The 15,729-nt window shown below is 47.6% G+C and overlaps 1 protein-coding gene across 1 annotated transcript in view; it reads left to right on the top strand.

Annotated features, from left to right (window-relative positions):
* Positions 1–15,729, top strand: part of LOC139048938 (protein NLRC3-like) — a 462,676-nt gene that overhangs the window by 415,622 nt on the left and 31,325 nt on the right. Inside the window, exon 2 of the mRNA XM_070523924.1 lies at positions 7,642–7,719. The gene's annotated coding sequence lies outside the window, so the exon portion shown is untranslated. The remainder of the gene's footprint in view (positions 1–7,641; positions 7,720–15,729) is intronic.

Raw genomic sequence — 15,729 nt, 5'->3', positions numbered from 1 at the left:
TACTTATTTCGCTAAGTCTACTCATTACTTCACCGACATCATTATTTTTCTACTCTTCCATTTTCCATGACATCAAATTCAGGGTATATTGTGCATGAGGCGAACTTGCCAAAGATCGGCTCGCGCATGTCACTATACAGGACCTCTAAAGTGAATACCGCTATTCCCGCATTTCTCTATTAATAAATTTATGGGCGTAAAAAGATTTTGAAAACTACTGCCAAGTTCATTATAGGCTTCCTTACCAGCACATGCCTTTTAATCTACTGTCTGCAACAACGAAGCAACTTAAGCGCGCCATCACTTTTCGCCAAATTTATCTACTCATGTAGCACTCTCTAATGCGGTTCTCCCGGCTAGGCAGACTTTCGGTGTTTGCCTGCTGTGCCTAGAGTATTGCAGACAACTCTGGCAGTGAAGGCAAAACGACGGGTGTGGAGCTTCTGCACAAGTGTTACTGCGCCAAGAAGACCGCCAGCGTTTGACAGTGCTTTCGATGGCTCGGAAGAGACGCAGCTTCCACGTCTGGCGGTTTGCCCAGACGCGGAAGGGAAAGGCCGTAAAATAAGCAAGCGTTTCTATTCTTCTGTGTGTTTTGTCCTGCTTAAGTGCTGCTAATAAGGTGTTTACGTGTTCTTTTCCAGAGCTTAAGCTAACGTGGATGAAAACACCAGTCTTTTATGCGCAGCATATTACTAGAGCTCAACCCAGCTCCTCAGGCGCGGCGGTGTCGCCTTCAATGACCTTTGACCCCATGCCATACCACGTGACACCGTGACGTCACGACAGAGGAGAAACGGGGCTCCAACTCGCGCTGTCGCCTTCAAGGCTGACCGCGTGACACAGTGACGTCATGACAGAGGAGAAACGGGGCTCCAACTCGCGCCGTCACTCGCGGCGTCGCGGTGGTGTATAAGCAGCTGCGCTTGTTTCTAGGTGGCTTTGGCTCAACTCTTGCAAGATGGGCTGGGTGGGAATCGAACCAGGGTCTCCGGAGTGTGAGACGGAGACGCTACCACTGAGCCACAGGTACGATGCTTCAAAGCGGTACAAAAGCGCCTCTAGTGAATGCGGTATTGCCTTAGAAACGAGCTGTCTCTAAGGCTCAGGCGTGCGTCGCTTGCTCAGGCGCACATTTCGTTGCCGCGCCGAATGCTGCGTTGCTGGACGCTCACCGCGTCCAATGCGCGGCGCGTAGTCGCTGCGCCGTAGCCCATTGTCTTACACCCCTTGGCGGGTCGACGGGAACGCTGTCGCGTTCCACTCTTGAAGGCGAAGCAGAGTAACGCATGAGTTGTTTCTTCGTCTAGCCGAACCAAATATAGCCAAGCAACAGCAGTTCACAAGGCTAAACAGTGGTTCAACAACTAAAATAAAGGCTAGTATATGCTTCGTATCCTGGGCTTCACCTTAGCTAAGCCACAGCCATTATTTTTTTCAGAAGCGCTCTCTTGTGTTGCCGCTTTGCCTACGTAGCTTCCTCTTCATTGCAACATAAAGTTGTCCGCGAGCATAGAAGCCGCGAGCATAGAAGTTGTCCGCGAGCATAGAGAGCCCGGATTGGGTAAACACCGTCTAGAGTGCTAGCCGCCCTTGCATCGTGCCCCACTCACAAGTTTTTGCGACAAGCTGGGTGGGCTGCTTGCGCACTATTTGGCGTTAGCTACTCGATTAACAAATAACAATTCTATGCACACGAACGTTATGAAATCGTCGAAAATGAGATGAAAATCAGCAAGAAGGTTTCTGACAACGCTATCAAAAAATATTATTACGGAGGTCCCACCCAGCCATGAACATAAATGAGGAGGTCTTCAGCGACGGGATGGAAACCGGCAGATGACGTTACGAGCGTTGGACCGATAACAGTTCATAAGTCATCTCAACGTTGGCTCGAGCCTGTTTGATAAAGCAACCGCGATGCCTCACAGTTTGCCGCTTCCAACTTGCTCCATTGCCCACTGTTAGGATCCGCCTGCAGCTATTTCAGCCCGCTGCACGTTTTCCGATCCAACCGGGACGGTCGCGCAGTTCAGAGAACTGCGGATAACTGGCAGCCACGTGGCGAGGGGTCAACTCAGGGAAGTTCTCGAGGGGAGGTAATTGGCGGAACCTCCCCATGCGCTTTTCGAGACACCAGACAATGTGCTACCTGGACGCGCCACCCGGGACGGCTCTGAGTTCGGCAAAGCAGGCTTTGTGCGCAACACGACAACGCCGCCCTGTTGTGCTATGAGTGGGGGAGTTGCCATGGGAACGCCGACGAAGGCTTTTTCCCACGCGCAGACCAAGACGCAAGACAACGTGCTACCCGAAAGCGCTACCCGGAATGGCTCAGAGTTCTACGAAGCCCCTCTGACATCAGCTCCGGAACATTGCACCTGTGTGTGTGTGCGTGTGCGAGTGCGTGTGCGTCTGTGTGTGTGTGTGTGTGTGTGTGTGTGTGTGTGTGTGTGTGTGTGTGTGTGTGTGTGTGTGTGTGTGTGTGTGTGTGTGTGTGTGTGTGTGTGTGTGTGTGTGTGTGTGTGTGTGCGTGTGTGTGAGCCCTCCTCCTTCTCCAAGTCGAGAGCCCGCCTCCTCCAAAAGGGCGGGTCATGTACAATGACGTCGAACTATGACGTCGAGCGGAGTGCTTATAAACAGAGATTGTCGGCTGCTAGAGTGTGCTCGTTGTCGTGCTCGAAATGGACTCGTGAGCTGTGCGCTCGTTTGCTGTATGCTTCGTCTTGCGGGCTCCATTTGAGAGTCACGCTAGACTGTCGATGTATCTCATGTTCAACTGTAAATAACATGTAAATAAATCCTGCTCTCCTAAGTCCCGACGAAGAGTCAAGCTCCTTACTACAGCTACGACTGCCAAATCTTACATCTGAATGGCAGCGGTGAGATCGGCCTACAGCTCGCAGATCGTCCGACAACTCTAACAAATGGCCGCAGCGGTGAGATCGTCCGACGAATCTTACACCACTTTCAGAGCCTAATCGTTCCCGAAGGACAAAGCGCTGCAACAGGGAATGCATGGACTACGTTTCTTTTCGTAAGTTGTCCTTCCCTCATTAGGTGTTTCTCGTTGTATCCTAGCTTCGCATCAGATAATGGCGACAGTTAGAAAGCATTTTAAAAGCTAGTTTTACACTTTGAATGCGTCTGAATGAAGCGAACTCACGAGACACTTAAGAGTGGACCGCACGAAGCTTCTGGGCAAATATCTGATATCACACCTCGCAAATAGGCAAGGCAATGCTGCGGAAACCCGTGAACAGTTGACATTTTAATCGAAGGGGAAAAAGCCGCATTTTCTGAACTGCAGCAACTGCAGTGGGACACAAAAACCACAAAACTCTACATCGCTATTCTCATAAATAAACCTGCAACGTTGAAGGAAAAATTGCCCTCGTGCGAAGATGGAACCCAGGACTAACGGCTTTAAATCGGTCCCTTAGCAACCAGCAAACCAGCATATGAGCAGACCAGGAGCCTTGCAGAGTGCAAGGGGAGGCTGTGTTGATCACCAACCCGAAGCATCAAGGCACTGAATACGGCAAATCAGTTCTGCCAAAGCGCGCTAGGGATAGTAAGTTGTGAAAAGAGAACAAAACTGCAAATCAAATATTCTGGTTACCTATTCAGCTTCGTATTACAGTAAAAGCGGACGACAATTTTTCCCATTCTCCGAATATTGCACCACCCACCTATTGTTCGTAATATGCATGGCTTCTGAGCAAGTATGGCTACCTGTCACATGAGTCTAATCGCGTCTTCAGCTTCCAATAAAATAAGAAAATAAATATTTCTAGAAAACTAGCCAAGAAAACTTTTAGAAACAGTTTGCGCTAAGTTTTAAGAATACATGCCAAGAAACGTAATCATAAGCGCAAATATTGGTGTATTGGCAGTATGGATCAGGAGTGTTTTAGTCCGTATTACTAGAACCTTTCCGTAGTGGAGGTTATCGATGACCAACTCCAGTTTTACAGAAACAAAACACCATAGTGCGACGAAAATTTGAAAGCCAAGAGCAAAGGAATGTTTGAATCATATACAATTTTTTCAATTGCGTAAATGAAGCTTTGGAAAACGTTAGCCGTAAACACTTCGCTTATACATTCACTTGAGCTGCTGGGTCTAAAGAAACAATGTGGAGAATATTAACCTATTTGCTAAATAGTCAAATACCTTCGAGCGATAAAATTCGAAAGTTCGAGACAGCTGGCATTTCAATGAAGACAAGAGCAAGAGCAGATGCTTCCAATGAGCACTTTGTTAACAAAGTGTGTGAAACCACATCTGCTACAAACCTTGGATTCATATAAACGAATGATATCTGCTTTCTTTGTATATATACGGTGCATAAAAGTAGGATAATTAGAGTTATTTACGATAAAAAGAATAGCAACGACAGAGGTATTGATGGCATACGACGTCACACCATCCCGGAAAAGCCCGTCAGCCCGAAACCTATTTGACGTGGTGCGACTTTTGAGTTGATAGCCGTTTCAGTTTCACTTCCAGTCCTTGTCCATTTCCTCGGAAGTACATCCCTGTGTCACCACGCGTACATTTTTCTGTAACATTGGACCGTTCTGGTTAAAAAAAAAGGTAATAAAAACGGCATGGGACTCTATCGGCCAAGCTCCATACTACCTGTTTTTTTTTTTTCAAGCATAGGTAAAAAAATGTCATTATTGAATGAGTTCAGCATATATATAATTTCCAGTATAATAAGTTTCCAGTAGAAAAAAGTTCCAGTATAAAATTGGAACTTTATTTAATTTTATTAGTATTAAAATAAATACATTTCTTCTTAGCGCCTATCGCTACAGGGGGCGTTGACGCCGCTATCACTCGCAATGCAATTCACCTCTTGAAATATGCAGGAAGGCGCGCTGGTAAAGTTGACCAGTCGAAATACGCCCCCCTCATACGTTGCGGTTTTTTGCTTGCCGCAGTTTGTCTGAATTTGGTGACGCGGGTAGCTTTATCGCTTCTTGACCTGTTCAGTGGAAAGTATTGATATACGACCACCAGATAATTGTGTAGTGGTTTTCGTGTGACTGCACAGCGCGACGGGCTTGGCATCCGACGATAGGATCAGCACTCTACACCTAAAGCTTTCGTCTAGATGCAGAGAAAATATGTTCTGCGCAGGGGGGCGATTTCGACAACCTTATGGCTGGCCTTTTCCTGCATCGCTTTGCGTGCTGAAAGCTCGGAACGCCCATCATGTCGAATGGCGGGGTATTTGAATATATAGCTCTAAAGGCAGGCCAACAAATAAAATTTCGCGCCTTCGAAAAAAAAAATGAAGTCACTTCTGTTTTTAATAAATATGGCACCGCATTATTTTTTTCTTCCGCCGGAAGTGTTCCCTCCACGTACAGATGGCGCTAAGCTTCATGAACCGCCGATGAACCACCATGTTTTGAACGTATGGGCTCCTACGGAAGCTTCATTACAAGGTATATATTTACCTTGTCTGCGTCAATTCGGCACCGACATGAGAAAAAGGGTGCGGCAAAAATCGTGAACCAGCCCTGCACCTTTCCTGCAACTTTCGGAATAAATGGCTTGGTTCAGGGGGATATTATTGCTCCATCGCTGAAACGAATTCCAGTGTCAAACACCTTTTGATAAACTGATTCATGTGGAGCAGGCTAATCAAACGTCCCTATTTTTCTCGGAGGTTGGCTCTTTCTGCCTGCTTTCGCCCTGTCTCCAAAACTCAAAGAGGAAACGTTTGCTTCTTGAAAATAATTCGAACAGAACGCTTGGCCACCTTTATCGACTATCTGGGTGTCCTTCTTGTATCTGGGACCTAAATCTGCCATCACCGCAGTATTTTAGGCTCGCCATATCTCTCCTCGATGCCATGATCACACATGTTATTGCATTGCAGCTCAATGGCTACATTTTTCCTTTCTCTCATTCCTCGTGTAATTGCAATATAGACAATATAAACATTGCGTATAACTCGTGGTCTCGTATCTGCAATACTTACCTGACGGAATTGTGCGTCAAACATTGACTGACGCATAGCTGCCACGGCAGTTGCCACTGGCTGCCCGTATCGTTTTCGTCAGGTCAAAATAATACGCAAGAAACTGGAGGAGGGGTACAAAACCAGGGATGAGAGGGGGCATGCACGGAGGCAAAACAGCGCAACAATTTTTCTCCCTAAAGATCGGGAACATGGCCCGCCCATTTGCATAAGCCAACAATTGAGGGATGATTTGTAGGTGCACATGTCTCATACGCGTGATTATGACTTCCGGTGTTTTGGCGGGCTTGTTCATGTCGTCTTGTCTGCCTTTATTAGCCTATATTTTTCGAGAACTCTACACTTCTCTAAACGCACGAAGAAAAAAAAAAGAGCAACCTAAATTATATTCTGCGGGTTTCAGGTGCCAAAACCGCGACGCGATTATTGGCACGCCATAGTAGTGTACTCCGCATTAATTTCCCGCACCTGGGATTCTTGAACGTGCAGCCAATGCATCCTAAATACAGCGATTTTATCCTGCTCCTTCGGACGTAACAAGAAGAACATTCCGAGAACTTTTATCACTGCTGCTAGTTGCATTGATTACGACTGTTCAGAATTTCATGGTCTAATCGAAACGTGTCAAGATATCTTAAGAACCTCCGCGCCACCAGCTTGCCACAAGAAAATTCTTATATTACGTTTTTTTCCGCCTCTCGACGCCTGCGTCCGTGGCGTATAATGATTACAATGCGGCTTCTGTCCTGGAGGTCCTCTCGCCCAATGCTGTCGTCGTATAATTTTATTTATCTTTCTTTGATGAGTTATACAAACGCAATATTTGATGGAAATGATTAGCTTCGGAAGCCACAAAGCCGTTGAAAACATTAAGGATGAAGTTTACGGAAATCCATGTACTAATTATTCCGGCGTACCATTCTGGACATTCCGGTCAAACTCCGCCATATTGTCAAATTCTACGACTGAGTTTTCGAGAGCCAAGCAGAGACAAACCATAGCAGCCCTCTGGGCCAATCACAGCTAACCAGGGCGACATTTAACAATAAGGCAGGTATCAACAATGTGAAGAACTTCTGGCTGAACTACCCAGTTTTTATAATACGTATCTAGCGACAGAGTTCGTTCTAGTAAATTCAAATAATTGTTTTCCCCACCTAAATTCCTAGAGTTCAGTTTAACTGTTCTTGTGATTATTGCACGAAACTCATGCCACTACAGGGCGCACCCTTCCGGACAATTTTGGGAAAGTTCGTCCCCGGTAAGACTGAGCGCGCTCTAGGATATGTTCAGGCCTGCTCAACCCTCCTGCCGTGGCCTATGACGTCACTCAGTTTTGACCAACGCCTCCATTCGGGCGAACGTGTCGCCAGGTATGGCCACGCCGTTCGAGAGACGCCGATTGCTAAGCCTCACGAGCCCCTGGAGCGGCGTGCTCGCATTACTGTTGGCGAACGGCGAGGGCATGTTTCTTTTTCTGCATCTGTGAACCGCTTCGTCGCTATGTGAAATGTTGTATTCTTCGAATGTTCGCGTTAGGTGCACGCCTACAAACTCTAACAGTGTGGCGCTGACGCATTCCACACTGTCCCGGACACTACAAGGGACCGAAGTTTCGAAATGTGTTTTTTTCGTTCCCAAAGGATGGACCAAAAAGTGACGCGGGAGCCTACCGTTCGTGCAGCTGACATCGAGATCCGCATTCTCTCCGTCATCCGAAGGTACGTGTACGTCTTCACTGCTTGCATTTAAGGCGTTTTAGAAAACACCGCGTCCAACATGTGCTCGGTTCTCGCGACAAAACAAAGATTTCGTATATACTTTTGATTTACTATATCGTAAGACCTTGATATCGCGTCGTGAATTTATTTCTGCTTTGAATCCTTCTTTCTGATTGTGCGGCTTTGCAGTCGCTCCTCGGTTCTCGCGTGGTGAGGGCGCTATCACTGTAAGAACGCGCACCTGCGTTGACTGCTGTCGTTCTTTTTGTAGATCCACTTGGACACATCGTCAGTGGACGCACACGCTCGAAGTAATTGGTACAGCGTGCTCGCATGTATTTGCTGACCAGTTCTTCGTCGAGGAAGTTGGATGACGCAAGTACAAAGACGTATCGGGTAGTTAGCTGGCACTCGTTCGCTCCGATTGCTGCCGGCGCCGCCGGCGATTTCCTTGTTCTTCCTTTGTTTCGGGGACCAAGTTCGCCCATTAAACTCGTAAGCGCTCGTTCGCCGAGTTCATCTCCTTGCGCCGAGCGATAACGTTTAACAATTGTGGGCCGGTAAAAAGTGCTCACCGGAGAAAAATAAAGTACTCGTGTGAATACATATCGTTATCACTAAGGTCGGCTGAAAAAAGAAACGTCCATTCGTCGAATGATTACAAGCGCTATAAGGTTTGTAAACAGGGATCAGATGCCTCAGAAAGGCTGGCCAACGTTTTGATAGGAGGACCTATCTTCGTCAAAAAAAAGATAGGTCCTCCTATCGAAACGTTGGCCAGCCTTTCTGAGGCATCTTATCCCTGTTTACAAACTTTATACCACAGTGTGCTATTCCATCCGTCAGCCCCTTTCTTGTTTTGAAGCGCTATACAAAGCAGAGCGTTGTTCTGTTTCTCGCTAAGTATGGACAGCTGGGCTAGTTGGTTGTGATTAGCATTATGAAACATCGTTCCAGCGCACAACTGAACACGGACAAGAAAAAGAAAGACAACACGAACGCCGGCGTTCGTGTTGCTGGTGCCGACGGTGTCACCAGCTTTTCCAGTGGTGGATCTCACCCCCAATATTTTCGATGCCAGTGAAATTGCCCCCTCCCCAGTGAATGCCGTTGGTGCGCCTTAGTTCAGCGAGTTGACGCTACCCAGACCCACGAATAATTTAGATACGCCTGCATGCTAAGGCGGGCGTCTGAGCGTGCACCGCTGCCGTTCTCCATGAGAAGTGCTCCAAGTTCCGTCCGTGGATCTGTCAGGTGTCGGAACCTTGAATTACGCGTCTGTCAGTCTACCTCTGACTTCCGTTGTGAGGAGTCACCTAGATGGCACTCCCCTCCCCGACCGTAAAGCAGGCGCGAATGCTTGCCAGCTGGGGAGAGTAAGAAAGAGAAGATAGGTGAGGGTGGCGAACGGTCAAATCGTCCTTACCTGGCCGGCATTGAAAACAGACAATTCGCAGTTCCACCCGAAATAAGAATCACCGATTGCGATAGAAAATTTGTCGAAAGCTGTAAGAAGTTAGCATAGTAGTTTTATAGGCCTTACAAACTTCTAAACATTCGCTTACTAACTAAACTACCAATGGCCACGGCGGCCGCATTTCGATGGGGGCGAAATGCGAAAACACCCGCGTACTCAGATTTAGGTGCACGTTAAAGAACCCCAGGTGGTCGAAATTTCCGGAGTCCTCCACTACGGCGTGCCTCATAATCAGAAAGTGGTTTTGGCACGTAAAACCCCAAATAATAATATTATTATTATTATTAAACTAGCAATTAAAGAATATGTAGGTGTGACTCAACGAGGACGTAGAAAGAAACAGACACGCAGAGACAGCGCGGTCTTTGCGTGTCGGCTTCGTTCTACGTACTTGTTCAGTCCCAGTTACCCATTCTATCATGGACTCAAACCAACTAGCCCGTCAACGTGTTTAAACTCAATTAATCAGCACGGCGTCACGCGCGTGCAGGTAAACATGAAACCGCGTCGCTCGATGGCAGCGGAAACTGTCTCTGAAAACGCTGGAGATAGGAATCGCGGCAGCAGCCGCGAGCCAATTGACTTCCGTGCATGGGTCGCTTTCACGCATACGAAACGTCAAAAGCACAGCGCATAGAAAGCTACCGCCACTACGCGCACTCTGCAAACACTGCAGATATCTTTCGTACAGGTATAAAAACATATTTCCTATCGCAAACTGTGCTTCGCTTTTCCGGCGGATTTGCGAATTTTTCTAAACATCCTGATGGACGATGTGAACAGGCGCAGCCAGTACCACGGCAGCAAAGCAGAATCTGAAAGGGTGCAAACGAGCTCGCTGACACTACATTGATCTCGACGGTGCGACGCTTTGTAATGGTGGTGCTTGTGTAAACTCGGCAATGGCTTCGCTGTATACATCCCCTTTCACACGGTGGAATGGAGGTGCCATTACTTCGTGCCTTTTGTTCCACTTAATTCGTATTTTAATCTTATCGTCTTTTACATGCAATTGCGACGGGCCCCATTATAGTTCTCGTGGCCGTCCTGCAACGTAGGAGACGCTCGTTGCATTCGTGCGCAGACTCCGCAGCCACACTTCCGCGTTCGTACGTCATCAATCGCCAGCATTTGGCGAGCTACTTCGGCTCTTGGCTCACATGACGCGAATCGCGCATTGAGGCGAGTCCGCAAGGAAACTTATTTTAATCCTCCTTGCGAGACTGACCTCGCGAGCTCCGGCAGTCATCTTGTCATGGCCGGAGCGTAATTGTTTGAATTAACGCGTGGCGCCACTCTCATTTGCCTGAAGAAAGCACGCAGCGTCGGCGCCCTTGCGTTTTTCTCTCTTCTGTTTCGACAGCTATCGGCCGACGCGGTGGCATCTTGGCGTACCAAATTCCCGCACAGTGCGATAGATACCGTGATAGGGCTTCGTGGAGGGCAGCGAAGAAGTATAAATCTGAGGCGGCGCTCCCAGCTTTCGTCGCGAGACCTTCTTCCTCGCGTTAGCCACTTCGACAAAGAAAAATAACATCCCAGAGACAGATGTGGGATTTCCTGGGGGGCAATTCTACCTCTGTGGCTATTTTTTGTTGAGGATTATCGCCTCTCTTACCCCTCAAAAATTGGCTTCGCCTAGATGCTGATGAGGGCAGTGCGCTGTGCTTCGTCGACTGGTATTTGTTTTCACATTGCCTAGATACAATTTTCTGCAACCAGTGCTCGTTCAAACAAACCAAACAATCTTAAAAAGGGTGCAGAAAATTCTGTAATGCCTTGTGGCTCTGAGCGCAAGAGGAAATACTTCATATGAAGAGAATTGTTAGAAATCGCATCTATTCCTAAATTAACTTATTCTACCACACTACTATTGCATCAGATTATTAAGCATAAATATACAGCCATGCTGTTTCCTTTGACCAAACTTCTTTCCAGAATCAGGTGTTGGAGCCCTGATTGAAGCAGCTGGTTTATTCGAGCGAGCTGGTGGCACGCGTTCGTGCTGAAATGTCGTGCAATGAGATCTGACATACGTGCATTCGTGGTGCGTAGAGGCGGGATTGTAAGAATAACCAGGTGCACAATCACAAACGCTGTTGTTCTTTGTTGTCCTCGCTCTACATACGTCCTTGTTTGCACACGTGCATTTACATACATCGAGTCCCTACCACGTCGCGCAATCATTGAGCGTATCATTCATTGTTCATATACAGGAACATTAGGCCAATCCATAATTGGTACTGAGGAATGGATGAGAACAATAAATGAACGGCGAAAAGTAAACGATCTTAAAACGCATATTGTGCTTCATGCGTGTGATCTGGTAAGCCAAGACATTCTTACTTTTCTATTGAGGGATCATTATTATGCAACTTTCGCGGTTTCGTGCACTCAGTTCATTTCATCCATTCGCGAACCAAGGACCAGCAGTGTCGATGGAGCCACCTTTAAATACATCGGCTCGCCCACGCCACATTACGCAGCCTTCAAACAGAATATAGCTACTTGCGCTGTTTTCGAACAAATATTTTATGAGCATAGCAAACATTTATGATAGAATACAACAGTTTTCATAAGCTTCCTTAGCAGCGTAAGCCTTTTAATTTGCTGTCAGCATCAGCGAAAGGGCTTAAGTGCGCTCTTAGCATTGGCCACATGTCTTCAGTAAGCGAAGAGCTCACTAATGCGGCTGTCCCGGCTTGGCACTCTTTCGGTCTTTTCACGCCGGGCTTAGAGACGCTGAGACAGTCCGGGTTGTGTCAGCGCCTCCTAGAAGGTTCAGCGCTCTTACGGCGTTCCCAACTCGCATGCCGCAAGAATGAGCGTGACGGGCTGTCTGTGCACTTACCTGTCGGGAGGCTGAGGTGATCTTAGCTACCCGATGAAAAAATAATGTTTGTGCGCCGATAACCCATATGGGATATTCTGAAATGACAGAATGATCTGCAGGGAAATGATGAATACCACTGTTGCAAAAAAAAAATTGAGCAGGCCCCCAGCAAAGAAATTCAAACCGTCTGGGATATTGGAAATTACACTATAAAAAATAATTCAGGAACTCATCAGCGAAGGCATGGCAACCGGCAGAGCAAATCATAAGCGTTCGGCCGAGGAGCAGTACGCAGTTCATAGGTCAGCCCAACCTTGGCTCGAGCCTGTACGTTGTAGTGGCTCACGAAGCAACGATAATGCTCCACAGCCTGCCATTCCCAACTTGCTCCAATGAAGCCAACATGACCAGAGTCAAATCCTTATCGAATAATACAGCTCAAGAACGAAAATGTATAGACTACTCCTTGTTTTTTGTAAGTCATCCCGCTCTATTTGTGTGGTTTTCATTGTAACAAACCAATGCATCGGCTCATGGCGAAACTCAGAACAGATTGTAAACGACAATTTTACCGGTCGGGTGCGTCTAAATGAAGCGAACTCTGGATACACTTAGATTGTGAAGCTTTTAGATATCAAACGCCGCCAAATGGCAAGTCCGTCCTGCGGAAACCTGCACAGAGCTGGATGTTTCATCAAAGGGAAAACATTGGCACTGCAGGGACTATAGCACGAAACTACTTAAAAACGTTGAAACATCCACGAGACTTTCTCCGAAAGCAACCTAAACGTTGAAGGAAAATTTTCCCTGGCCTCGAGAACGTAACCGCGTCAAACGCCTTTCCGCGTTGGTCGCTCTACCATCTCAGCAAAGCAGTAGTCTTGCGGAACGCGAGAGGACACTGAAATAATGGGCAACCTGAAGCTTCAAGACACAGAAGATCACAACTCGATTCCGCAAAAGCAGGCAATGTGAAGAAAGTTTCAGAAAAGAGAACAAAACTGCCAAGAAAGCTATTTGGTTTCCTCTTTAGCTTAATGTAAAAGTAAAGGCGGCTGTCAATTTTCGTCTTTCTCCAAATATTGCCGCGCCCTCTGAAAGTCCGTAACGTAGGTGACTTGGAGAAAAATACGGGTGTCTACCACTTGATTCTACTGCGTCGCGAGTTTCCAGTATGAAGGTTAAGCAAGTGAAGCTTTCTAGAAAACAACGGAAGAAAATATTTTTAGAAATATTTTCGATTAGTTTCGCTCATTTACGGGAAGAGACATGATCCTAAGGGCAAATATGGGTTTAGTAGTAGCAGCAGGGAGAGAGGGAGAGAGATGCAAATGAGAGAAAGGCCGGGAGGTTAGCCCGAGGTAACCCCGCAGGGGCGTCTGCGTCAGCAGGCGTTTGGTGTGTTGCGACACCACGTACCCGAGCACACGAGGGTTGGAACCTCCCGCGTGTAGCCATGCGCGGCTTACCCGTGTCTGGGGAAAAGGGGATCCTAGAGGTTGAGCGGATGCCGGGTGTTTGGATCTTTAAGGTGGAGGCAACACACCTCTTTGGCCTCTGCTTCACAGAGACCGCACCGCCGGACAGATCCACCCTGGGGAAATCGGTAGTTGCCTTTTCCTGTCTCTCTCTCTCTCCCTCTAGCCTTCGTCTTTCTTTCACTTTCCACCTTTCCTGTCTTCTCCTGGCTTCCCTTCCAATTTTTCCAGGCAGCAAGGGTTAACTATGTGTGAATAGCCAACCTAGGTTATCTCATATTTGGTTATAGTGATGACGTACAGCTGGCGTTTACAGGACCTGTTCTTACAGTCCCTGTAGCGTCCCCTTGTAGGACTCCATGGTGGGTGGCTGGCGTTATTGCCGAAAATTCAATTAATTTATGCCAATATCCGCTTCCTGATCGCCCTCAGAAAAGAGGGCGCACCAATGAAGTATTCCAGTATTTTGGTTGGCAAAAATAATCTTTCCCTCGTTTTCACGTGATCCACTCTGAAAAACCAGCTAAACCAGTTCCAACAATCTCATCATTCCTTGTTTCTAAGACATTGACTGAAGTCTTTGGTCCAGGTTATAAGGCGTCGAGGATGGCAAGCGGTGATCTACTCTTGGAACTCCGCGATCAGAAACATTATGATAAATTGACAAAACTAGTGTCATTTGGGGAAACCCAAGTAATTGTAACTCCGCACCGTACGATAAACACAAGCCGCGGTGTTGTCTCGGACGATGACTTGCTGGAGCTCACTGAGGATGAACTCTTGGAAGGCTTCAGTGACCAGAATGTTATCAATGTTAAAAGAATAAAGATAAGGCGTGACAGCGAAGAAATCAAGACCAAACACCTTATATTGACTTTCAGCTCAAGTATTCTTCCCGAGTCTGTAGAGGCCGGGTACATCAAGCTCCGCGTTAGGCCATATGTGCCCAATCCGCTCAGATGTTTCAAATGCCAACGTTTCGGCCACAGTTCGCAGAGCTGCCGAGGCCGTCAAACCTGTGCGAAGTGCAGGGCCCACGAACATACCTCTGAAGCTTGTGCGAACACTCTCCATTGTGTAAACTGTGAAGGGGAGCACGCCGGATACTCACGGTCGTGCCCATCCTGGAAAAAAGAAAAAGAAATTGTGACAATAAAAGTCAAAGAAAACGTATCTTTCAAGGAGGCACGCAGGCGGGTATCTTACCAGCCCCAAAACACATTTGCCGATGTGGCGTGTCAGGGGGCAGTGCCACAACGATCTCCGGCGGCTGTCCGACCCACACCCAGTGAGGCGGCAGTGACGCCATCAGCCCCCCCGGCGGTTGCAGCTAGTGCTGCTACGCCAACCCAGCAGACGGGGCCATCTACCTCCGGGCAGGTGACCCCGAAGGCCTCGTCAAACGTGCCGAGCCCTTCACGCCTAACAAAGCGCTCGGAAGAGCGCTTGTCCAGCGCCTCGCAAGATGTGATGGACACAACCACCAGCCACATGGCGCCACCAGCACCCAAGGAGCGGCGAGGGCCTCTCGATTGCTCCAAAAGAGACAAAACTCTCGTCAAGGCGCCTTCAAAGCGCCTGTGAACTAATCCGTTTCTTAAACACACAGCACCAAACACACTTCCCAATATGGAAACACAAGTACTGCAGTGGAATGTACGAGGCCTTCTACGTAACCTCGACGACATTAGAGAAATAATACACAAACACAATCCGAAGCTGCTGTGTGTTCAAGAGACACATCTCAAACCTACCAATACAAAATTTTCTTAGAAATTACACCATCTTCCGCAAAGACCGTGAGGAGGCTAATGCCTCCGGCGGTGTAGCAATACTAGCCGACAAGGCGGTAGCTTGCCGACCCGTCGCCCTTATCACGCCCCTTGAGGCAGTGTCAGTTCAGGCTATTCTTTTTAATAAAATAGTAACTGTGTGTTCCATATATATACCGCCGAACCAGCGACTCGAAAAAACAGGCTATTATAAGCTCATTGACCAGCTCCCCGAGCCCTATATACTCGTGGGAGATTTTAACGCTCATAACACAATGTGGGGAGACTCGCGGTGCGACGCGAGAGGCCGAATCATTGAAAATTTCCTTTTAACCTCCGGTGCGTGCCTCTTTAACAAGAAAGATCCAACGTATTATAATCCACATCATAACTCGTACTCATCAATAGACCTGGCGATCGGCTCCACTTCCATCTTTCCTGATTTAGAAT

Source organism: Dermacentor albipictus, chromosome 8 (assembly GCF_038994185.2).
Source record: "Dermacentor albipictus isolate Rhodes 1998 colony chromosome 8, USDA_Dalb.pri_finalv2, whole genome shotgun sequence".
NCBI lineage: Eukaryota > Metazoa > Arthropoda > Arachnida > Ixodida > Ixodidae > Dermacentor > Dermacentor albipictus.
The sequence above is the reverse complement of the archived record's forward strand: the minus strand, read 5'-3'. Positions and strand labels throughout refer to the sequence as shown.